The sequence below is a fragment of the Lygodium microphyllum genome, chromosome 17 (assembly GCF_053477565.2).
Source record: "Lygodium microphyllum isolate KBCC chromosome 17, Lygodium_microphyllum_v1.1.10, whole genome shotgun sequence".
Classification (NCBI taxonomy): domain Eukaryota; kingdom Viridiplantae; phylum Streptophyta; class Polypodiopsida; order Schizaeales; family Lygodiaceae; genus Lygodium; species Lygodium microphyllum.
In genome coordinates this window covers 60,667,934-60,692,178 of record NC_141151.1, presented here as the reverse complement: position 1 = coordinate 60,692,178, position 24,245 = coordinate 60,667,934, and the positions used below count along the sequence as shown (strand labels likewise).

General features: G+C 43.0%; 1 pseudogene; it reads left to right on the top strand.

The window, feature by feature from the left end:
* Positions 1-24,245, top strand: part of LOC148021946 (pentatricopeptide repeat-containing protein At3g09040, mitochondrial-like) — a 293,011-nt pseudogene that overhangs the window by 189,027 nt on the left and 79,739 nt on the right.

Here is a 24,245-nt window from a genome sequence, read left to right as displayed (position 1 = left end):
TGACTTAAAACCAAATTAACATCAAGAAGAAAAACCTGGCTTTGAGGTGAGATATCCACATGGATACCGGGAGATGACCCTCCCGCAGCTACACCTTGGACTTTCTTCGGCGGCATCGTAGTTCGAACGTGAGATAGCCTTTTCCTTTTTCTTCTTGGAATTCCACCATCTTCTCCTTCCTTTTCTTTTTCCTTTTCCCCACTCTTCCTCCGTCACTCCCTCTACTTCCCTCCCTATCTTTTATCTCACGGCTATATTCTTCCTTACGAGGTACATACGAGGCCGTGATGATGACTTGAATAGTTTAAAGAAAAATCCGGAGGGAAAAAGGGCAAGGGCTTAGGGGGAAATTTAGAATCCCGGGAGGGGGGGGAATAAGGGCTTAGGGGGGAATTTAGAATCCTGGGAGGGGGGGGGGGGGAATAAGGGGCTTAGGGGGGAATTTTAAAACCCCGGGAGGGGGGGGAATAAGGGGCTTAGGGGGGAATTTTAAAACCCCGGGAGGGGGGGGAGAACAAGGCTTACGGGGGTTTAAAAACCCCGGGGGGGTAGTCTTAAGGCCACAGGAGGGTGCCTTTCATGGCAAAAAAAAGGAATTTGAATAGGCCCCACATGAAGGGGGGCTTATCAAGGTCTTTGGAAGCTTCCCCAAGAAGCTTCCAAGGCTTCTGGGGATTCTTCTGGAGCCACGTGGAGGAAATGGCTCCCCTTGTGTAGCGTGCCGACGGCGAGGGCCCTTGGCGGCGTGCAACGGACGACGATGGACTGACGCGGCGCTCAGGACTCCTTCTTCAGCAGTGGCACAGGGCGGCGACCAGACTCCTCCTTCACGACGGTCATATGTCTTCAGGCGGTGGCGCAGCTGCTTCACGGCAACACCAACAACGGCGACTTGAGTCTCTCTCTTCCTCACGATGCCCCACACAGAGCCTCACTCTCACCCTCTTATGATGGGCTCCCTTCCACGGCCCCCAGCCTCCCATCGTTGAAATAGTGGAGGGAGGGGAATCTTCACTCTTGTGTGTCGACTCCCCCTCCCTCCAAGGCTCCACCAAGGAGCTTACTACCTCCTTCTATTCCCCTCCCCCTCCAGCTCGTCAGTCAGCTGGAGGGATAAGGGGGGGAAAATAAAAAAAAATTCTATTAATCCAATTTTTTTTTTCTACGTGGAATATTACATTCTGTCCCCCTTGGAGGAATCGAGATGTCCTCATCTCGAGATAAGCTGGGGATATTGATGGTTGAGAGTGTCTTCATCTACCCAAGTGGCATCCTCTTCGGGATAATCTTTCCACTGGACAAGGCATTCTTTCAAGGTTCTAGATCTTAACTGTCTTTCCCTAACATCTAAGATCCTTTTTGGCCTTAGTTCAAGGACTCCTTGACTAGGCATTACAATTTGTTGGTCATTAAGTACATGATTAGGATTGGGTACATATTTTTTTAATAGGCTGATATGGAATACATTGTGAACCTTTAGGTTCTCAGGGAGTTGCAATCTATAAGCATTGGGTCCTAGGCATTTGAGGATTTTATACGGCCCACAATACCTTGGACTTAGCTTCTTGCATTCTCCTAGGGATAGAGAACTCTTTTTAGGGCGTACCCGAATGAAGATCATGTCTCCTTCTTCGAAGACTCTTTCTTGACGTTTCAAATCTGCATATGCCTTTTGTCTATCCTTGGCTGCTTGTATGTCTTGTCTTATTGACCTTATTTGATCATCCATGTCCTCCAACATTTGTCTTGAAGCTTCAACTCTTAGGGTTGGATCAGAAAAGTTTAGGGGACTTCGACAATCATGACCATACAATGCTTGGAAAGGGGTCATTTGAATGCTCTACTGGTAAGAAGCATTGTAGGCAAATTCAACTAATGGCAAGTATTGAATCCACCTCTTCGGCTCTCGACAGCAGTATGCCCTAAGCATATCCTCAATGATTTGATTCACTCGCTCTGTTTGTCCATCCGTTTGGGGATGGTAGGCGGTGCTAAAACAGAGTTGAGTCCCAATAGCTTCAAAGATAGCTTTCCAGAAGTGTGATGTGAAGAGAGAATCTCGATCACTAATGATTCTTTTAGGTAACCCATGTAGCTTGAATATTTCCTTGATAAACAATCTTGCAATGTCAGAGGCTTTATAGTTTGTCTTTACTGGAATCAGGTGTGCAACCTTGGTAAGCATGTCAACCACAACCATAATGGAATTGTATCCTCCTTGGACTTGGGGTAAGCCCACAACAAAATCCATACTGATGAATTCCCATTTCATTTGGGGAATGTCAAGCGGTTGCAGTTTCCCTGGCATCATGACATGTTCGGCCTTAATACGTTGGCAAGACAAACATTCAGTGACATACTTGAGAATGTCACCTTTGAGCCTCTCCCAGTGGTAGCTTTTCCTAACTGCATTAAGAGTTTTTGCATAGCCAGGATGTCCTGCGAAAGGAGAATCATGAGCTTCCCATAATATCTTCTGCTTAAGTGAGTGGCTTATTGGTATACACAGCCTTGTTCTGTAATAGACAAGTCCATTATCAATGGAAAATTCCTGATACTTAGCTTGTAACTTCTGATTCTGCTCCTTGGTAGATATTTCTTTTATCATTGTTTAGTAGGCCAAATCATGGCATGCTTCCTCTCTAGCTAGTTCAAGTATAGGGTTGTTTGGCATAGATACCTTTGTAGCCAGAGATCTGGCCGTTGATGGATTCTGCAAGATTAGGGAATTTAGGAATGCCTTGCAACTGAGTGCATCGGCAACTACATTCTCTTTCCCTGGTCGGTACTTGATTTCAAAATCATATTCCTCCAATACTTCAATCCACCGACGTTGCCTCATGTTGAGCTCATTCTGGGTAAAAATCCATTTGAGACTCTTATGATCGGTTACTAGAGTAAACTTGTTACCCAACAGGTAGTGTCTTCAAAGCTTTAAAGCATGGATGACAGCTAGTAATTCCAGATCATGCATGGCATAATTCTTTTCATGACTCTTCAATTTCCTTGAAGAGTATGCTACTGGATGACCTTCCTGCATAAGTACACACCCCAAGGCAAGAATGCTGGCATCAGTTACTACCTCGAACTCCTTATTGAGGTCAGGAAGTTTTAGAATAGGTGCTGATACCAACTTTTGCTTCAATTTGTCGAAGCTATTTTGTTCGGGAGTTGACCATGTAATAGAAGTCTGCTTCTTTAGTAAGTCTGTAAGAGGTGCTGCAATCAAAGCATAGGTTTTATAAAGACCCTATACCATCCTGTCAAGCCAAGAAAGCTACGTATTTCTTTGACGGATACTGGTATTGGCCATTCAAGCACATCCCTGACTTTGGCTGGGTCTACTGATATTCCCTCTGATGATACTATGAATCCCAGATATTCAATCTGACACTTGAAGAATGCACACTTCTTCATTTTTGCATACAGCTTATGGGACCTCATTGTCTCAAAGACAATCCGAAGTTGAGGTTCATGATCTTCTTCCTGTTTAGAATAGACTAAAGTGTCATCGAAGAAGACAAGCACGAAATCATCAAGATATGGTCTAAAAATATCCTGCATTAATCTATTGAAGGTGGCAGGTGCATTTGTAAGCCCGAATGACATAACCAAGAACTCAAACTGCCCATATCTTGTATTGAAGGCCGTTTTTGAAATATCTTCTTCCTTGATCCTTATTTGATAGTAACCTGACCTGAGATCAATCTTGGAGAAGATCTTTGCACCTTGAAGGCGATCCAGAAGCTCATCTATTCTAGGAATAGGATACTTGTTCTTGACTGTTGATTGATTCAACCCTCGGTAATCAATACATAGTCGAAGTGTCCCATCTTTCTTTTTCTGGAATAGTACTAGAGCTCCCCACGGTGAGTTGCTAGGCCGGATGTGACCCTGATCCAACAGTTGCTTGAGTTGTTCCTTCAACTCAATAGCTTCCGGTATGGACATTCTATAAGGTCTCTTTGAAATTAGTGCAGCTCCAGGCACTAGCCTAATTTCATGATCAACTTCTCTTGGAGGCGGAAGTTCAATCAATTCCTCAGGGAATACATCAGCGTATTCCTTTAGCCAAGAAGGTCCTTCATGAGACTCTTGCTTTTGATCTAACTTGTTGAGTTTGATCAGGTAAACGGGTAATCCTTTTCTGGCTCCTTTTATGATCCGCGATACTTTGGCTAATTGGATTCTTGGCACTCCTGCCTCACCTTGAGTTGTGACAAACTCCCTTTTAGAGTTTCGAAAGGAAACTTGACCCTTTCCACAGTGGATGTGGGCGTCATTAGGCTTAAGCCAATCCATCCCGAGTAAACACTTATGGATACCTAAATTCATGACTCTGAATTTGACTGAGGTTTTCTTTCCTCCCAGAAAGAATTCTTCCTTAGCAGTTTGCCTGGTACAAGCTACCTCACGACCATTTGCCAATTCCACAAGCAGGGTAGGTGCTTCTACTGTGGCTATTCCTAATCTTTTTGCACATGCTGGTGAGATAAAGGAATGTGTACTGCCACAATCAATCAAGGTTTTGAAACCTTTATCTTGATAATCCGACGGTGTTTGAATCACCGAGAACTGGCGATTCGGCCCTTACTTGTGTAAAGCGGCATGGACTGTCGCTCTTTCAAATTCTGCTTCCATAGTCGGATCTTCCTCTTCTTCTGCTTCACATCTTTGCCTATTGGTAATGCAGGCAGTTCTTCCTCTTCCACGGGTGGCGGCTCCTTGATCGCGGCCTGCACCTTGAAAAGGTGTTTGACGATGTCCCCCGCTGAGCTTGGGACATTGCCTCTTGAAGTGACCGGGTTCGTTGCAGTGGAAACATCGGAGGTTTCGGCCATTACTTTGAGTAGGAACAAAGTTGTTGACGTTATTTGTCCTTGCTTTCTTCCTTTGTCCCTAATTGTGACCTTGAACTCTCTTCACTTGAGGTCTGAATACTCCTCTATTCGGGTCACTATAGGACCAAGTTTTGTTACCCCTTGGTCTAGCTTGCACCTCTTGAATTATAGGCGCCGCTCGAATGAGTGCATCCTGAAGATCTGATGGATGCATAGATTCGAGACGGGTATTTACGGGTGGATTTAAGCCCGCACAAAATTTGGACACCTGCTGCGTCATGTCCATCTGTGGCGCATACTTTAAGAGTGAGACAAATTTAGAGTAGTATGCGTCAAGGGTGAGTCCTAGCTGTTTTAGCTCGTAGAACTCATTTATTTTCTGTGTACGATATGCATGTGGCAAATATCTCCCCTGCACGGCTTTCTTTAACTTCTCCCAGGTAACGGACCCCTCTGAAGTCCCTTGATCCCTGCACCATTGTTTCCACCATAGTCTAGCTTCGCCGGTGAGTTTTAACTTGGCGAGCATGGCCTGATTGGTAGGTGCAGTACCAGCTGCTTCAAAGTAATCCTCCATAGATTCAATCCAAATTTCAGCATCAAACTGGACGAATCTGCCTCTCCTGTCAAACTCGGGTGGCTTTATCTGCTTGAGGAGGAACTTCTTCTCCTGGGTCACAACAGTACTTGATGTAGGGGGCGAATTTGAAACCTGTACCTGGGGTTGTGCCTGGATAAAAGTTTCCTTAACGTTATTATATGATAATTTACGTTAGCTTATCTTTAGTTCAGCTATCTCGTAAATCATGAAGCTACTTAACTTTTTAACAACTCTGATGCACAGCCAGATATTGATGAAAGAAGTCCTTATTTATATTTACATGGGCGTAGCCTTATACCACGTCTCGTGTGATGATAATCCAATCATTACATTCAGTTTGGGGAGAACAACGTTGTATTGCATTTGTCTACAGGAACTGTGTAATAGTAGGGTTTTGGGTCATGGATCTTTAGGAATCGATAATTCATTGGAAGTTCGGGATACCCTTTTCGTTGGAATCCATACTTCTCATGGCGGCCCAACACTTTAATCATGTCGGCTGGGATTACACGGGTTACTTCCTCATATACATATGAGTTCATTTCAACCCTCCGACCTTGAATATGTAAAGTCAAATTTACGTGAGCTTCCACAAAAATGAACAACTTCACGACTTTCAAGTCTTCCAACCACTTGATCCTCTTTAGGTTGGTCTATAGATAAGCGAACCGGTGGGCAGCTATGTAGTAGATTCCTGAAGACCCCGTCCATCTTTGTTCTATGTATAAAGGTGATGGATTATAAATCTGCTCCAGGATGTTCATCATCCCAATTCTTTGTCTATAATGCGGAGAATGCATTGCAGTCATAAACATGACCCGGAACACCAAAAACTTGTTCCACGCTTCATAGTTCTGCAAGACAGCATTGAAGATGAGGAAATGTTTGGACAGCAACAATTTCTTTACTTCATTTTATTGAGATCTCATAAAAACAATTCCTTTGTTGGTCGACTCTGATACCAACTGTAACATGTCCCATAGTATCATCCAGGACACGTCTTAGCATTCCATCGGAAAGGATGTCTAGAAAACTCCGCCCGGCACTCCCATGGAATGTTACAGGTTTTGCGATCTAATTCTTCCCGCGTTTGCCACGTAGCGGAAGTATCCTGGCCGTTCCCACTTAGGATCGCCGGAATTAGGGTTTTCCTAATGGGTCATTAGCTAACAGCAACTAGCGTCAGACCCGAGCGAACTACTTTACGCAGAAACGCCAGGTCCGAAGCGGATTCATGCTGCACTTGGTTCAAGGAGAATGGGAAACGAGAGGGATACAAAGCTCAACCTCTCTACCATAAGGCATAGTCCCATTCCGTTCCCCTAAAATAGCGTAAATCGGGTAAGACGTAACTCTAGGTCATCGTTCTCGTTATTCTTTTTGATGATGATGATCATTCTACTGTTCTTCGAGATTTTTGGAGAAAAGTTCCCGGCTAACCGGGACCACCCAACCGTAGGACGGACCCATGGCCCATCCTCCGCACTTTCCTCGTTTTGTTTTAGTTATGTAATTATCTAACACATTAATTTGACATATAACAATCAGCTTCTTTAATTAATCTTGTTAAGCACTGGTTCCTTCACGTAATCTTATCACGTGACATAGAAAAACAACATCAAGCAAGTTCTTTTAACATTTCATCATTTTATCTTTGAAATATAAGGAATTCCGCCCGTAGGCTTGTCCATAATCTGCCCGAAGGCTAACCAGTAATCTCCAAGGATCACTATTCCAAGCTTCCGCCCATCAATTAGTATGCGGGCCTCGAGATCCAATCGCGAGTCACGTTAGCCTCTTGTGCAGGACCCGGAAGGTGAGGGATTTATGGCCAGAGCCCCCCCTGGCACCCAAGCGTCCTCCTGCTCCAAGTAGAACTCAATGGAGAGACCTCTCGCGCGGGTTCGGTCCACTTTCCCGACGCGGTCAACAACCCCCTTGGTTAGGGTCAGGCAGGCAGTCGGGGGTAACTGAAGCTGCCTCTCCCTTCAGGCTTTTAACCTGAAGTATAGGTACTTGTTTAATTTGTAATTCATAATTCAAACAGAGCCCTAAAATCTCTAGCAAGCACAAACATTTCCATTAATCAACCCAGTTGTATGGCAAACTGCTAAGGAAGTGTTCTTTCCTTTTTTAGTGTATCAGGAGTCGTTCTCAAGATGTCTTGTAACTTGGCAAGATCCCTTATATTCGGGTGTAGGGTATACCCAACTTGGTTAACCCTAAGGTACCTTAGATATGCTAGTTTCTATTTTACAACTTTTCTTATTTAGAAGGATATCCAAAAATTACGTCTTTTTGCAAGATAACTTGCGTAAGGATCTACCGTCCTTGAAGAGGGTTTTTCCCTTTTCTCCTTGTGAATCAATCACAAAATGATTTCATACATGTTGCGCAAGTCTGGCGATGGAATAATCTGTTTAGATTCCTTAAGCTGACGTATGTCAGGCCTAGGGTTTCTTCATTTAAGAACCTTAGGGACAAACCCTAGTTTCTTATCTTTATGAATTTATTGTCCCTACGGTAAGGAAAGTAGTCAAGTGTTTAGGGTATGAATGTTTCTATGTTTAGATTGGTTCGGTTATCTTTTGGAAGGTAATCCTACTCGTCTTGTCACGGTTTTTCTATTCTTGTGACAATTAACCTTCCTAATCAATACAGTTTAATTTGGCATACAGCATAATGCCAAGATGATACAAAGACGACAATACTCCTTGGGACAAAAGGCCTAGCTGAGAATTTAGTGTATACACACTTTATTAGTTCCAAGTCCTCAAATGGTAGGGGAAAAGCGTTAATAGAGTGTCATCCAGTAATTTCCCATTACATTTTCTTTCCAAATGAGTTCGTATATCTAATTTTTATACTTGTTAATTCCTAACATTTAACTTCTGTTTTCTTTAAAGATGAACTCATGCCAAATAACAACAGTTGCCTTGCTAACATGTGCAACTAGCAAAGATAACTCCCTAGTAATTTGAGCATCCAAGAAACCTTCCATGAATTTAGCCCTTTTACCATGATTCGTTGCGAAAGGAATAAGACTAATGGTGCAAGATATAATTTAAATATATTACTATAGTAAATGGTTAATCTTGCCTATAATTTTATAATGCTTGATGCAATTTGAAGAAAGCTAATTTGTATACATTGTCATTCATAAGCTAACTCCTTCGTTAAAAATAACTTGAACAAATATATATTTCCTTAACAATTTTTCTTTGTGTGACTGACTTAAAACCGAATTAACATCAAGAAGAAAAACCAGGCTTTGAGGTGAGATATCCACATGGATACCGAGAGATGACCCTCCCGCAGCTACACCTTGGACTTTCTTCGGTGGCATCGTACTTCAAACGTGAGATAGCCTTTTCCTTTTTCTTCTTGGAATTCCACCGTCTTCTCCTTCCTTTTCTTTTTCCTTTTCCCCACTCTTCCTCCGTCACTCCCTCTTTTCACTCCCTCTACTTCCCTCCCTATCTTTTATCTCACGGCTATATTCTTCCTTACGGGGTACATACAAGGCCGTGATGATGACTTGAATAGTTTAAAGAAAAATCCGGAGGGAAAAAGGGCAAGGGCTTAGGGGGAAATTTAGAATCCCAGGAGGGGGGGGAATAAGGGCTTAGGGGGGAATTTAGAATCCTGGGAGGGGGGGGAATAAGGGGCTTAGGGGGGAATTTTAAAACCCCGGGAGGGGGGGGAATAAGGGGCTTAGGGGGGAATTTTAAAACCCCGGGAGGGGGGGGAGAACAAGGCTTACGGGGGTTTAAAAACCCGGGGGGGTAGTCTTAAGGCCACAGGAGGGTGCCTTTCATGGCAAAAAAAAGGACTTTGAATAGGCCCACATGAAGGGGGGCTTATCAAGGTCTTTGGAAGCTTCCCCAAGAAGCTTCCAAGGCTTTTGGGGATTCTTCTGGAGCCACGTGGAGGGAGTGGCTCCCCTTGTGTAGCGTGCCGACAGCGAGGGCCCTTGGCGGCGTGCAACGGACGACGATGGACTGACGCGGCGCTCAGGACTCCTTCTTCAGCAGTGGCACAGGGCGGCGACCAGACTCCTCCTTCACGACGGTCATATGTCTTCAGGCGGTGGCGCAGCTGCTTCACGGCAACACCAGCAACGGCGACTTGAGTCTCTCTCTTCCTCACGATGCCCCACACAGAGCCTCACTCTCACCCTCTTATGATGGGCTCCCTTCCACGGTCCCCAGCCTCCCATCATTGAAATAGTGGAGGGAGGGGAATCTTCACTCTTGCGTGTCGACACGCATGTCCCCCCGTCCCTCCAAGGCTCCACCAAGGAGCTTACTACCTCCTTCTATTCCCCTCCCCCTCCAGCTCGTTAGTCGGCTGGAGGGATAAGGGGGGGGAATAATTTTTTTTTCTATTAATCTGATTTTTTTTTTCTACACGGAATATTACAGGCCCTTTCTTGTGAAGAGCGGCATGGACTGTCGCCCTTTCAAACTCTACCTTCATGGTCGGATCTTCTTCTTCTTCGAACATTTGCCTATTGGCAACGCAGGCGGTTTTTCCTCTGCCTCAGGTAGCGGCTCCTTGACCACGGCCAGTTTCTTGGAAAGGTGCTTGGTGATGTCCTCCTCCAAGCTTGGGACATTGCCTCTTGAAATGACCGGGCTCGTTGCAGTGGAAACAACGGAGGTTTCGGCCATTGCTTTGAGTAGGGACAAAGTTGTTGACATTATTAGTCCTTACTTTCTTTCTTTATCCCTGATTCTAACCTTGAACTCTCTTCATCTGAGGCCTGAATGCTCCTCTATTTGGGTCATTATAAGACCAAGTTTTGTTACCTCTTGGTCTAGCCTGCACCTCCTGAATTATAGAGGCAGCTTGAATGAGTGTATCCTATAGATTTGATGGGCACATTGATTCGAGATGGGTACTCACTAGTGGGTTTAAACCAGCACAAAATTTTGACACCTGTTGTGTCGTGTCCATCTATGGTGCATACTTTAGAAGTGAGACGAATTTAGAGTAGTATGCGTCAAGAGTGAGCCCTAGCTGTTTTAGCTAGTAGAACTCATTCATTTTCTGCGTACGATACGTAGGTGGTAAGTATCTTCCCTGCACCACTTTCTTCAGCTTCTCCCAGGTAACGAATCCTTCTGCGATCCCTTGATCTCTGCACCATTGCTTCCACCAAAGCCTGGCTTCGCTGGTGAGCTTCAGCTTGGGGAGCATAGCTTGATTGGCGGGTGCAGTATTGGCTGCTTCAAAGTAATCCTCCATGGATTCAATCCAAATTTCAGCATCTGCTTGGACGAACCTGCCTCTCCCGTCAAATTCGGGCGGCTTAATTTTCTTGAGAAGAAACTTCTTCTCCTGGATTACAACAGTACTTGATGTAGGAGGTGAACTAGGATTCTGTACCTCGTGTTGTGCCTGGACAAAGATTTCTTAACGTTATTACTCGTTAAACGTTGTGATTTATATTTTATCTCCATTTTCGCTATCAACCAAGCAATCTAACCACTTAACTTTTTATCAATTCTCATGCACAATCAGACATTGATAAAAAGAAGTCTTATTTATATTTATATGGGCATAGCCTTTTTGGAATACAACATGTCTTGGGATGATAAGCCAACTGTTTACATTTAGTTTGGGGAGACTAATGTTGTATTACATTTATCTACATGAACTGTATAATAGTATGGTTTCGGGTCATGGATCTTCAGGAATCGGTAAATCATTGGAAGTTCAGGGTATCCTTTCCTTTGGAACCCATTCTTCTCATGGCGCCCCAACACTTTGATCCTGTTGGCGGGGATTACACGAGTCACTACTTCATAGACATATGAGTTTAGTTCAACCCTCCGACCTCGAATATGTAAAGTTGAGTTTACGTGAGCTTTCACAAAAGTGAATAGCTTCACGACTGTAAGTCTTCCAACCACTTGATCCTCTTTAGGTTGGTTTATAGGTATGCAAATCGGTGGTAAGCTATGTAGTAGATTCCTGAGGCACCCGTCCATCTTCGTTCCATATACAAAGGCGATGGATTATAAATACGCTCTAGGATGTTCATCATCCCAACCCTTTGTTGATAATCCGGGGAATGCATCGCAGTTATAAACATGACTCGGAACACAAAGAACTTGTTCCATGATTCGGAATTCTGCAAGACCGCATTGAAAGTAAGGAAATGTTTAGAACAACAACATTTGCTTTACTTCATCTTATTAAGATGTCATAAAAACAAATCCTTCATTGGTTTGCTCTGATACTAACTATAATGTGTCCACCTGTTATCTTCAAGACACGTCTTAGCAGTCCATTGGAAAGGATGTCTAGAAAGCTCCCCCCGGCACTCCCATGGAATGTTATGGGGCTTGCGATCTAGGACTTTCCGCGTCTGCCACGTAGTGGAAGTATTTCAGCCATTCCCACTTAGAAGTGACCTGAATTAGGGTTGTCCCTATTGGTCATTTCCTAACGGCAACTAGCGTCGAACTCGAGCGAACTATTTTACGCAGAAACGCCAGGTCCGAAGTGGATTCACGTTGCACTTGGTTCAAGGAGAATGGAAAATGAGAGGGATGTGAAGCTCAACCTCTCTACCATAAGGCATAGTCCCATTCCGCTCCCCTAAAACAACATAAATCACGATCATTTATAACATAGACTCTAGGTCAACGCTCTTGCTGTTCGTGTCCTTTGAACGACCTTCATGCTGTCCATCTTGATTGAGGAAAGTTCCCAGCCAACCGGGACCACCCATCCGTAGGATGGACCCATGGCCCATCCTCTACACTTTCCTCGGTTTATTTTAGTTATTTAATTATCTAACACATTTAGTTGGACATGTATCAATCAGCTTCCTTAATTAACCCGTTAAGCACTAGTTCCTTTACGTAATAATAGCACTTGACATAGAAAAACAATGTCAAACAAGTTGCTTTTCAACAAGTTATTATATTTATCTTTGAAATACATAAAGTCCAGCCCGTAGGCTTATCCACAATCCGCCCAAAGGCTATCCAGCAATCCACAAGGATCACTAGTCCAAGATTCCGCCCGCAGACTAGTATGTGGGCCTGGAGATCCAATCCTGAGTCACATTAGCCTCTTGTGCAGGGGTCACAAGGCGAGGGATTTACGATCAGAGCCCCCACTCGCACCCAAGCGTCCTCCTGCTCCAAGTAGCGCTTAATGGAGAGACCTCTCACGGTGGGTTCGGTCCACCTTCTCGGCATAGTTAACAACCCCCTTGGTTAGGGTTAGGCAGGTAGTCAGGGGTAACTGAAGCTGCCTCTCCCTTCAGGCCTTCAACCTAAAGCATTAGATATGAATTTAGCCTTTAATTCCTTGAGCAAACAAAGCAAAACAATGCTCTTAAAGTTGTTACAAGCACAAACAATTCCATTGGTCATTATTTTTGGCCAACTGCTAAGGAGCGAATCCTTCTTTCCGAATGCATCCAGCACTCGATTCGGGATCAATTGCGACTTGGCAAGATCCCCTATATCCTGGGTTAGGGCGTACCCTATTAACTCGATTGGACCAATACTTTAAGTTCATATGTTATTCCAATTTATTAGTTGGTCTTTTACTTCCAAGCAATTATCTTTACCCAAGAAAGATACTATATTAGGACGATTATTCATCATCTTGCAAGATAACTTGCGTAAGAATCTACCAACCTCATTCCGAGGAATTGGCCATTCCCTAGTGATCCAATCACAAGATCATGAGACTCTGTAACTTGTTGCACAAGTGTCGCATCAAACTATGGGACTATTCTATCCATCAACGGTGTCTTCTAATCACGGTGTCATGATTAGATATAACAATCCATTCTTGATTGCATTAGGCCGACATTGTCGGTCCTAGGGTTCTGAGTTTCATCTTTTTTAGCAAGAGATTCTTAGGAAAAAACCCTAGATCTTTTCTTGCAAGTATGTCCTACTATCCCTACATTCCGTGAATGTGGGCAAGTATTTAGGGTATAGGAGTTTCAGTTTTGGCAATACGTGCGACTAGGTAAATGTCTTCACCGTGCTAACCCTAGTCAGTTCTTTGGGATACGTTGCGTTGAATTAACCCTTTTCTAAATGAGTACTCCGCAGTTTTAGGTGTTTAGGTTTATGCCAATTTAACCTGTCTATTCTTGAAGATAATTACGGTATCATTTCCATAACCACATGACTCATTGTCTACGAGTAAGTTGATTTTCAAACCCTGACTTTTCGGTTTAAGATCAAGCATAGGTTAGGTTACATCCTATAACATGCAAACAAGATTGATGCTAAAACATGCAGCCTTTTACTACTTTCATTTCCGAATGGATTTGTCGTATGCAGAACTTACACACCCTTCCATTAAATTAAGTTTTTAGACCACTTGCCTAGTTAAATCTTCTTCATGAAGTCCTAGCAATTTCCTACGATTGTTAATAACTTTCTTTAAGAATCATTTAAAAAAAAAAGATATTCAATAATGCAATATGCAGTTTATTCCTTTCATGCTTAATCAGAGTGTACTTTCATAATTCTGTTTTGTAAATATGGACATTAATATAAGTTCAATTCATGGCAATGCACAAAAACTACTTGCTAGAAATGCATATCAATCTTCTGGTCACTTTATTTTGTTTGTTTTATTGAGAATACTAATGACCGAACTCTTCCGTCACATGAGCTAATTCTTTTAACCAAAGTATTTAAGACGAGAAATTCATCCTATCTCCAAAAATCATCCACGCACGATTGAATTATAACAACGTAAATTAAAATTAGGAAGAAAAACCTGGACTTGTGGTAAGATGTCCACGTGGATGTTAGGAGACGATCCTCCTACGGCTGTGCCTTGTGCTTTCTTAGGAGCCATTGCAAATGCAGCCTTTATTTCTTGGATGCAGATTTATGACCTTGGCTGTCTCCTTTGCACGCGTAGCTCCCCTTTGTGACAGCTTGCACCGTCTTTCGGAAATGGTTTTTGTAGAAGCTTTCCTCCTATGAATTTGAGTGGGGAATGCCCACGGAAAGGGTCTTTAAATCCCGGCCTAAAGTGGGCAAAAGGGCTTGATCTCAACGGGGTAACTGGGCTTTTAAACCCCACTTGTGAGGGCAATAAGAAGGCTCACAAAAAGGCCTTTAGATCCCAGGGAGGGGGTTTAAAGTCCTTCGAGGGTAATGCTTATTAAAGCCACAGAAATGGGATTTTTCATTTGATCCCAGGGGTAGTTTTTAGGATGCCCTAGTGTCAAAAAAGGGGGGAAAAGGAAGGGGTGTATAACCTTGAAGAGGGGGTTTTAGGTGGGGGAAAAAAAGCTTAAAAGAGGCACATGAACCAGGGCTAGGAGGGAGCCTGAAAGAAGAATGTGTGTGTGGGGGGGGGGGGGGGGGGTGTTATATGAAAGGGCCTTGAGTAGGCCACATGAAGGGGGGCTATTTAAGAGCTATAGAAGCTTCCTAAGAAGCTTTTGATGCTTTTTGATAGAGTCGTGGAATCCCCACGTTGTCGTATTGCTGCGCATTCGAGGTGTGAAAACCACCCAAAAGTTGTGTGTGGGATTTGATACTTTGTACATATTTAGTTGTTGTGTTTATACTTTTGTTCTACGTGGAAGAGGGTTTGGAGTAAGAGGAATTAATCAATAATGCTCTGGTTGACATGTATGTCAAATGTGGAAGTTTAAACGAAGCGCATAAAGTCTTCAAGGGCTTGCTGGAAAGAAATTAAGTATCATGGAATGCTTTAATGACAGGATATATTCAAAATGGGTTCAGTCTCACTGCCTTGGATCTCTTTAGGGACATGCAACAGGAGGGTGTGGTTCCAACTAGAGCTACTTTTCTATGCACCTTGAAAGCTTGTGGTAGCATAGGAGCCTTGCACTCAGGCCAATCTTTACATTGTGAGATATCAAAAATGAGATTTGAAAGAGAATTGATTGTGGGAAATTCTCTGATAAATATGTATAGCAAATGTGGTTCCCTTGCAGAGGCTCACAGGGTGTTTGATAAGCAACCGCTTCGAGATACAGTTTCATGAAAGGCTTTGGTTGCATCACATGTTGAACACGAGCTTAGTGAGGAAGTCTTGATTTGCTTCAAGCGGATACAGCTGGAAGGTGTGTTTGTGGATACCAGCACATTCATTCTCTGCTTAAAATCTTGTGGCACAGAAGGAGATTTAGAAAGAGGGCATAGCATACATTCTGAGATAACTAGGAGAGGACTTGAGAAAGAGCTATACATGGGGAGTAAAATGGTGGACATGTATGGGAAATGCTACTCTCTTGCAGAAGCAGTCCAAGTGTTTGATGGGCTGCCAGTTCAGAACATAGTCTCATGGACTGCACTGATTGCAGGATATGTGCAGGAAGGGCATGGTGAGGCAGCACTGAAGTGTTTTGAGCAGATGCAACTTGAGGGCCTTTGTCCAAATTCAGTTACCTTTATTTGTGTGTTGAAGGCCTGTGGCTCCATACGAGCTGCAGATAAGGGCAAATAAATACATGATGAGATTGTTAGAGAAAGGTTGCTGGACAAAGACATTGTTGTTGGGACTGCATTGGTAGATATGTACAGCAAATGTGGCTTGCTTGCAAACGCACAAGAAGTGTTTGACAAGCTTCCCTTTCATGATGTGGTCTCATGGAGTGCTTTAATAGCAGGATATACTCAGAATGGTCTTGCTGAGGAAGCAGTGAAGTGCTTTGAACGAATGCAAAATGAGGGATTGTCTCCAAATGCATTCACTTACACATACATATTGAAAGCCTGTGGCAGCATAGGAGCTGCTGATAAGGGCAAAGAGATATACAAGGAGATTGTTCAAAGAGGGCCGCTTTTCTGTTTTAAATTAAAAAAAAGCTACGCGCTGTATAGCCAATTTGGGGGGCGTAGGGAATTTCGGAATCGGGGGGCTAATGTTAGTTTCTTTTTTCTCTCCGTGATCGAAAAGGGAAAAAAGCAGAGGGGAGGAAAGAGGATTGTGAACAAAAAAAAACGACAGGGAGAAAAACGAATCTGGAGGAAACCATGAAAGCAAGCAGATTACACAAATGTATGGGTTTTACGATGAGTGCCTGAGAAACCAGAGATTGGGAACAATCGATCTGGGAAAACGGTTCTGAAAAAGCAGGACGTGAGACGAATAAGGAGGACGATGCTAGATCTCGGACGAGGAGGATTGAACATAGGGAGAAGGCCATAACAAAGAGTTGTACAACCGAATGTTGGATATATTCCGGATGCTACTTCACCTCCACCAGTTTAAGAGTTTGTGGTCTTTGAAGTAAAAAAAAAACAACCTGTCCTGAGGAGAAGAAGAGCTGTCTTGAGGAGAAAAAGAGCCATCCTGGGAAGAAGAAAAACAGTCATTCTGGGGAAAATTAGGACAGTCATCTATCAGAGCATAACAGCAGTAATTACAACTGGTACTTGAGCTTGGAAAATAGTATGTTCTCCCATACGGTGCTAATAGATATGGATTGAAAAACTTTTGAATTGGAAAACCCTTATCCAGAAGTTGTAAAGCTTTCTTCTAATCCAGATGATGTCCAGAAATTGTAAAGCTTTCTTCTAATGCAGATGATGGCATGTCAATGCTTCATGAAGAGCCGTGTATAGATGCTCATCCCACAATAGTTTTGTCTTGAACCAAACCATCAAGTACCATTAGTCGTTGAACCAGACCATCAAACTATCTTGAAGAAAGAAGTCGTGCTGTCCAAATTTCCAGCTCACCGATTGCTATTTCTGTTTTTATGTTGTGCATCATGGTTGATGAGAAAACATAAGATTTCAAGGCACATTCTAAGCTTTCCTTTGAGCATCCATATTCCCTAACAGAAATTCTGTTTATTCCTGATAAAAAGTGCCAGAAATCTGACTTATTAGCCACAACTGATGACTATCTCTGGGTTTGACAGATCTAGGAACAGGGCAGATTGAAGTCTAACATAATACATATAAATATGGAAAATTTGAAGACTGTTTCTAACCGTAGGCCATCTCAATATCAGTAAATAGTCACTGTGATGGAACTTGGATTAGAAGATTATCCATGTTCATCCACTTTCTCACTCATCGATGAAGACATATTCTTGGAAATTCTCTTTGAAATGTATGGAAGACCTATGCAATCCAAAGGATGCTCGGGTTTCTTCTTCTTGAACCTTGAATCTCTTATTGGCTAAAATAAAACAGAGTCTTGACATTATTTTCTCATCTTTCTTATTCACTTGTTTAATCTTTTATCCTGAAATTTATCAAGGTCTTCTGAAGACGCGACTTTGCTTTCACAAACCCTTCAACATCTTTGGTGAACCCGACGTGAAAGCGTCGCAAAAATTTCAAGATGGGAGATACTTCAGCATCTATTTCAGCCTCTTCTACAATTCCAACTACATCCTCTACTTCAGATCCATCAATGACTGCTGCGTCAAGTACTTCAACAGATGATCTAAAGCAGATTTTGCAGAATATGTCTATGTATATGCAGCTTCAAAATCAGCAGACACAATTGTATATGCAGCAGCAGCAACAATTGCATCAACAGCAGTTGTCTCAGCAAAGGCAACTCTATTCGGAGAAAGAGAATGCAAACAGCGCGACTAAGGCGATTGAAGCAGTTGAGAATGAGAAGAAGCTATTTGATGGCCGTAATGTTTCAGCATATTTGAAGACATATGAGATCAAGATGGGGTTTTTTGGAGTTCCAGCTGGACTTATGAGTAAGTACTTCCTTCGTCTTGTCACACCTGCCTTGAGGGCAAAAGTGACTGATCTTTTTATTCAAAATACACATTGGCAAGTTTTTAAGAAAGCCCTGAAAGAAGAGTATTTCCTTGAGGACTTTGGGATGGCTACACGGCGTTCATTCCGAGAGTGGTCTACATGCCAAACAAAGGTCTAGTTGCTTCAGAGTTGATTCGAGAATTTGAAGAGAGGTATAGTCAGCTTGATGCCATTGAACAAATAGCATTGGATGTTGAAAAAGTTGAGCTTTTCTTGCAAGCTACTGATCCTGCTCTTCGTGAAGAATTGGGAGAGCTTCTTGAGGATCGCACGAAGCCTATGGGACTTAAAACGGATTGGCAGGATGCCCAGGATGTAGTCTCGACTTTGACCAAGAGGAGGATATGGAAGACTCGCCTACAGAATGGTTCCATGACACCGACACCATCATCTGCTCCTATGCCTGCTTCTATCCCTGTTATTTCTTCTCCTCCTCAGCTAGTTTCTTGGCCTATGCTAGTGCCTACTGTTTTTACTTCTCCTATTCCTCCTGTTCCACGACCGATGCCTACACCTTCTGCTCCAAAACCATCCACTCCATCGGTGCCTACCTCTCTTGATGACATAATCAAAGGCATAACGGATTTGACACTGGAGTCAGTTAAAGCGGAGTTGGTGGGAAAATTGAAAGAGCAGTTTGTTTCTACTGCGCCTACTATTTCTTCTAGTGCTCCTACTGCACCTAGGAGTGCTCCTAGTGCACCTAGGAAAGATCAGAGATGTATTTGGTGTGATAGTACGGACCATCAGCATTGCAGGGATTGTGAATCTTTTCAGGATGCAAAGAGAAAGAATTTGGTATATTGGGGACAAGGTGCTAAGATTTGGTTGATTGAGACAGGAGCTCCACTTGCTACCAACTTTGGGAAAGGTGGAATGAAGAAGTTAGTGGATGACATGGCTGCGCGTACTTCTTATGTGACAGCTAGAGGAGATGCTTCTGCATATGGAGTCTAGATTGAGAAGGGATCAGAGAATCAGCCAACACTATGGACTTATGCTATGGAGACTGCAAACAAGGGAAAAATTCAGCAAACTGTTTTGACTAGTGCAGGCTCTAGCATCAGATCTGCGACAGGTTGGGATTCGCCTGTTGATAGGTACTCTATTTATGCTTATTTGGCTAAGTCTCCATAGATCCATCCTATGGTTGGGTGGTCCCGGTTGGCCGAGAACTTTTCTCAATCATAAATAACAGCAAGAAGATCATTTGAAAGGATACGAACAGCAAGGGTGCTAACCTAGAGTCCAGGTTATAGTAATTCCAATTTATGGTGTTTTAGGAGAACGGAATGGGACTATGCCTTATGGCAAAGAGGTCGAGCCTTGCATCCCTCTCGTTTCCCATTCTCCTTGAACCAAGTGCATTGTGAATTCACTTCGGCCCTAGCATTTTTGTGTAAAGTAGTTCACTTGAGGTTTGACGGTAGTTGCCGTTTAGGAAATACCATTAGGGGAAACCCTAATTCAGGTAGGTCCTAAGTGGGAACGACCGGAATACTTCTGCTACATGGCAGACACGGAAAGTCTTGGATCACAAACCCTATAACATTCCATGGGAGTGCTGGGCGGAGCTTTCTAGATCTCCTTTCTGATGGACTACTAAGACTTGTCCTGAAGAGAACAGGTGGACACGTTACAGTTGGTATCAGAGCTAACCAATGAAGGATTTGTTTTTAAGAAATCTTAATAAGAAGAAGTAAAGCAAATGTTGTTGTTCCGAACATTTCCTTACTTTCGATGATGTCTTACAGAATTATGAAGCATGGAACATGTTCTTAGTGTTCCGAGTCATGTTTATGATTGCGGTGCATTCCCTGGATTATCGACAAAGGGTTGAGATGATGAACATCCTAGACCGCATTTACAATCCATCGCCTGTGTACGTGGAATGGAGATGGATGGGTGTTTCAGGGATCTATTACATAGCTTCCCATCAACCTACGTACCTTCAAATTAACTTAAAGAGAATCAAGTGGGTGGAGGACTTAAAGATCGTGAAGCTATTCGTCTTTATTGAGGCCCACGCAAATGCGACCCTACATGTCAAAGGTCAAAGGGTTAATCAGAATAAGTATGTGTACGGGGAAGTGATTCGAGTAATCACTGTCGACCGAATCAAGGTGTTGGGACGTCATGAGAAGAACGGATATCAAAGGAAAAGATACCCTAATCTTCCAATGACTTATCGATTCTTAAAAATCGATGACCCCAATCCGTACTACTACTCAGTTCATGTATAGCTAAACGCAACAACATCTTATTCTCCTCGAATTAATGTATTAGCTTGTCCATCACCCAAGAATAATTGTACTTCGAAAGGGCTATGCCCACATGAATGGAATAAGACTTCTTTTTATCAATGATTGTCTTGACTGTGAATATTGATAAAGTAGTAAAGTGATTTGGTCACTTGGCTAAAGGCTGAAGTAAATATCTAATGTAGTGTGGAATTCTTTCTGGGAGGAAAGATGACTTCAGTCAAATTCAAAGTCATGAACCTAGGCATCCATGAGTGTCTACCTGGAATGGATTGGCTTAAACCTAATGACGCCCACATTCATTTTGGAAAGGGCTAAATTTCCTTTCAAAACTCTAAAGGGGAATTGGTCACAACTCAAGGAGAGGTTGGAAAGCCAAGAATACAATTGGCCAAAGTATCTCGGATTATAAAGGGAGTAAGAAAGGGACTACTTGTCTACCTGATTAAGCTCAATAAATTAGATCAGAAGCAGGAGTCTAGTGAAGGACCTTCATGACTAAAGGAATACGCGGACGTATTTCCTGAAGAGTTGACAGAACTTCCGCCTCAAAGAGAAGTGGATCATGAGATCAAGCTAGTGCCAGGAGTTGTGCCAATTACAAAGAGACCTTATAGAATGTCCATCCTGGAAGCAATTGAGCTGAATGAACAACTCAAGAAACTGCTAGATCAGGGCTACATCCATCCTAGAAATTCACCATGGGGAGCTCCAGTACTGTTCCAGAAAAAGAAAGATGGAACCCTTCGACTGTGTATTGAGTACAGAGGGTTGAATCAATCAACTGTCAAGAACAAGTATCCTATTCCTAGAATAGAGGAGCTCCTTGATCATCTTCAGGGTGCGAAGATCTTCTCCAAGATTGATCTCAGGTCTGGTTACTATCAGATAAGAATCAAGGAAGAAGATATCCCAAAGACGGCCTTCAACACAAGATATGGTCACTTTAAGTTCCTAATTATGTCATTCGGGCTTACGAATGCGCTTGCCACCTTCAACAGGTTAATGCAAGATATCTTTAGACCATAGCTTGACGACTTCGTACTCATCTTCTTCGACGATACTTTAGTCTATTCCAAACAGGAAGAAGATCATGAACCCCAACTTCGGATTTTCCTTGAGACAATGAGAGCACATAAGCTCTATGCTAAGATGAAGAAGTGTGCATTCTTCAAGCATCAGATTGAATATCTGGGATTCATCGTATCAACAGAAGGAATCTCAGTGGATCCGGCCAAAGTCAGAGATGTTCTAGAATGGCCAATACCAACAACTGTCAAGGAAATACACAATTTTCTTGGATTGACAGGATGGTATAGGGTCTTCATAAAAAACTATGCTTTGATTACAGCACCTCTGACGGATCTACTCAAGAAGCAAACATCCATTGCATACTCAACTACCGAACAATCTAGTTTTGATAGATTGAAGCAAAGTTTGGTATCAGCATCTATCCTAAAACTTCCAAACCTCAGTAAGGAGTTCGAGGTAGTAACTCATGCTAGCACACTTGCCTTAGGATGTGTGCTCATGCAGGAAGGTGATCCTGTAGCATACTCTTCAAGGAAACTGAAGAGCCATGAGAAGAATTATGCTACCCATGATCTAGAACTGTTAGCTGTCATCCATGCCCTAAAGCTTTGGAGACACTATCTGTTGGTTAACAAGTTTACACTAGTGCCTGATCATAAAAGTCTCAAGTGGATCTTTACCCAGAACGAGCTCAACATGAGGCAACGTCAGTGGATTGAAGTGTTGGAGGAGTATGATTTTGAAATCAAGTACCGACCTGGAAAGGAGAACGTAGTTGCCGATGCACTCAGTCGCAAGGCATTCCTTAATTCTCTAATCTTGCAAAACCCATCAACAGCTAGATCTCTAGCCACAAAGGTGTCCATGCCAAACAACCCAATACTTGAGCTAGCTAGAGAGGAAGCATGCCATGATCCATCCTATCAAAAGATGCTAAGGGAGATCTCTATCAAGGACTAGGACCAAAAGCTATAGGCTAAGTATCATGAATTCTCTATCAATAGTGGACTTGTCTACTATAGAATGAGAGTATGTATACCGGCAAGCCAGTCACTTAAGCAGAAGATATTGTGGGAAGCTCATGATTCCCCTTTCTCAGGACATCATGGCTATGCCAAGACTTTCAATGCAGTTAGAAAGAGCTACTATTGGGAGAGACTTAAAGGTGACGTTCTCAAATATGTCAATGAGTGTTTGTCTTGTCAACTTATCAAGGCCGTACATGTCAAAATGCCAAGAAAGTTACAACCACTCAACATTCCCCAAATGAAATAGGAATTCATCAGTATGGACTTTATCATTGGCCTACCCGAAGTTCAGGGAGGATACAACTCCATCATGGTTGTGGTTGACATGCTTACTAAGGTTGCACACCTTATTTCGGTAAAGACAAACTATAAAGCCTCAGACATTGCAAGGTTGTTTATTAAGGAGATATTCAAGCTACATGGGCTACCCAGGAGAATCATTAATGATCGTGATTCTCTCTTCACATCACACTTCTGGAGAGCTATCTTCGAAGCCATTGGGACTCAACTCTGTTTTAGCACAGCTTACCATCCCCAACTGATGGCCAAACGGAGCGAGTCAATCATGTCATTGAGGATATACTAAGGGCACACTGTTGTCGTGAACCAAAAAGGTACATTCAATACTTGCCTTTGGTTGAATTTGTCTACAATGCTTCTTACCAATAAAGCATTCAGATGACCCCTTTTCAAGCATTCTATAGTCATGACTGTCAAAGTCCCCTAAACTTCTCAGATCCAACCTTGAGGGTTGAAGCTTCAAGGCAGATGTTGGAAGAGTTGGATGTCAATAAGACATGACATCCAAGCCGCCAAGGATAGACAAAAGGCATATGCGGATTTGAAGCATCAAGATAGAATCTTCAAGGAAGGAGACATGGTCTTCATTCGCGTACGCCCAAAGAACAGTTCCCTATCCTTAGGAGAGTGCAAGAAGCTAAGTCCAAGGTACTCTGGACTATACAAAATCCTCAAGTGCCTAGGACCTAGACTGCAACTCCCTGAGAACCTGAGGGTTCATAATGTATTCCATATCAGCCTATTGAAGAAGTATGTACCAAATCCTAGTCATGTACTTGATGACCAACAAGTTGTAATGCCTAGTCAAGGAGTCCTTGAACTATGGCCTGATAGGATCTTAGATGTTAGGGAGAGACAACTAAGATCCAGAACCTTGAGAGAATGCCTCATCTAGTGGAAAGATTATCTTGAGGAGGATGCCACTTGGATAGATGAAAGCACTCTCAACCATCAATATCCCCAATTTATCTCAAGATGAGGACATCTCGATTCCTCCAGGGGGGAGAGAATGTAATATTTCTGCTGAAAATATTATCAGCCGCGTGAGTCTCATGCAATGACAATGTCGGCATTGAAAATACGTACGGTGCAAGTGTATACGACATATCATGATTGGCAGAAACTAGATCAAAGTAAGAGAAACTGCATATCTTCATGTGAACCTCCTCTTGGGAGGAGGTCAAGAGAAAATTGATTTAATTTATGGAAAATTATTTTTTCTTTAATTATCCCTTCTTTCCCCCAGCCGAAGGCCGTGCTGGAGGAGAGGGGTATGGTGCTGATGACTAAGTATACGACATGGGGGGGGATAAGCCATGCATTAGGCCACGTGGTGGGGGGAGGGGTCCCTCTCCCTAGCCTATAAAAACCCCCTTGGGGGGGGGAGTAACGAGGGAGCCATGGAGGAGCGT